We start from the raw sequence: 2,434 nt of genomic DNA on the forward strand, positions 1-2,434 counted from the left end.
CAAATTCAAGGGATGGGGAAATAGACTCAACTCCTTGACAGAGGAGCTGTGAAGTCACAATGCAAAGGGCTGGGATATAGGAAGGTGTGAGGAATCCTGCAAATCATGAGACTATGAATACATGAGTAAGTCTAAGAGCCAGGATTCGAAATGGGAGTTGTTCCACTTTATTTTAATAAGTGAAGGAAAGGAAACCCAGGGAAAGGAACTGACTCATCCAAGCCATTCCTGTTGGGTAGAACAGCCCTAGAGATAGAAGAACAACGCGCTAACTGTGCGTGTAACTACGAGGTTGTGGTTTTCCTGATTCTATATAGGACCTTCAGGGATTCCTAACACAACTGTGAGAAATCTCTCTTCTACACACAACCCCTGTCAGGCACCCTCCATGCCAAAGTCTTTAATTCCACTAAGGGCACAGCTAAGATGAGAAATATTTACCATCCAATCAGACGATAAACCACCTTTAAAAAACCCCCTTCTATCCAGAAATTCCCTCCTTATTATACTCTAAGAATCTTAATTCCTAATTTAGCCTATCTTCAACCTAATATGTCTCCAGACATCTGCATCACTTGGTCTCATGCCATAAATATGGAGTGGCCTGGTGATAATAGGTCCAGTGAGAATGAATCTTACCCAAACAGTTGAGCCAAAGACTTGCTGTAAACATACTTAGAATGAGGTGGCTACAGGCTACAAATTACTCACCAGCTGCCACAGTTAGAGGCAACATCCCTACTAGTCAGTTCACAGTCCGTAGGGACTTATGAGAATGTTCAAGCTAAAACCTTCCCTCCTATTTTCAATTGCTATGCTGTTGGAAAAACAGTAGAATTATCTTTCCCACCCTGATTTAATGGCTTCTCATGATACAGCCCTATATTAAGTTTAATCTCCTATTCACAGTTTAATAGCTTATAAAAATAAAATTTTCCATCCTCCTTTACCCTATGGACAAGACTGACTTAAGTCAGAGCATATGTTAGAAGAAGCTTGTCCCTGACTCCAGGAACTTATATTACAATTTGTCCTAGAGTCTGGTCTATGCTCAACTTGGCTGCATTTCATTAAGCTAATAAGTTGTTCTAACATTGTGTTTGTGTTTTTATGGCTCAAAAAACTCTAAAATGCCTTTGTGGCTTCCTTGTAAATCAGGATTCTAGTATTTTGTCTCTACATCAAACACCTCTTATGTAATTCAACACTTTCAAGAGTCAACCCTAAATTTTAGGCACCAAACAATCTCCAAATATTAGGCACCAAACAATCTCCTAAACATAACCTGAAACTAATTCTCATGCCATGCCAATAAACTGAGCTAGGAGGCCCCAACATATGTAATTTTCTGAAATTAGACTTTACTCATTCATCATTTCTGTGTTCACTCTTATTTAGGGTTTCACTGGCTATGCTATGGCATCACCATTCACTTTCCATTCTCCCCACACAGCAACCCACATCTTCTTCACATCACAACAGTTGGTTCCTTCTTTTCATTTCCTCTGTCCTCACTTGCATGAACCTCTTATCTAGGCCATCTTTGTGCCTGTGCTCAGACTATTCCTCATAAGAAAATGTCTTCTCTCACCAGCCAAGTCTACTAAAGTCTCACTTACACTGCAATAACACTTGCTTTTCCCTGACCAAATCTGAACTGTCTGTTTATAAAACCTGTACCTTTTTGTGCCTCTAGTACAAACACAATTTGTGTATGTGTTGTATGACCATTATTTATCCATTTGTTGTGAGCTGTTTTCTTTCTCCATAGGGAGCTAATTTTTCTCTAACTTAAAGTATACTTTTAGCATTCGGGGCATCGGCATTTAACTTTCTAAGGCAAGATCTGCAAAAAGCCCCACTGTAATGCTGAATCCTTTCAGTTGATATAGCAGCATTTGTACCAAACATGGCAATAAGAGTCTCACGGGGAAGTAGAACCCACATTTCCTCAATCACGTAGGAAGTGTAAAAGCAAAATTGCTAATAGCCTCTCCAGGGTTTTAGCTCCTGCTATAATGCCTTCCATGATTTCATCATGATTTATGAATAGTGAAATATCTCAATTCAAGATTCAAGGCATGACATAAAAAAATAAGGGTCATCTCTTCCAAAACCTGGTTTTGTTATTAAGGTCTACAAGTTTCTTTCATATGTAAACTGATTGCAAGGCAGCATCAAATTAATTTCATGCATACTATTATTATATAATGTTTTTAAAGCAACTCCTTGCACAGGAATATCAAGTATTATATGTGTTGTTTTACACCTCTTTTTTTCAGTGTAAGATAGACCTTTCCTTTTCCAAAAAGTCTTTCCTTTTTGACCAATTCATTCTTTAGTAAAGTTGTTTTCTTTTTTCAGTCAAATTACTACACCTTTTTCTGAGTTTATGAAACCTTTGTATATACAGAGATGAGAGAGAGGAAGGAGA

Source organism: Microcebus murinus, chromosome 10 (assembly GCF_040939455.1).
Source record: "Microcebus murinus isolate Inina chromosome 10, M.murinus_Inina_mat1.0, whole genome shotgun sequence".
In the NCBI taxonomy this organism is placed as follows: Eukaryota; Metazoa; Chordata; class Mammalia; order Primates; family Cheirogaleidae; genus Microcebus; species Microcebus murinus.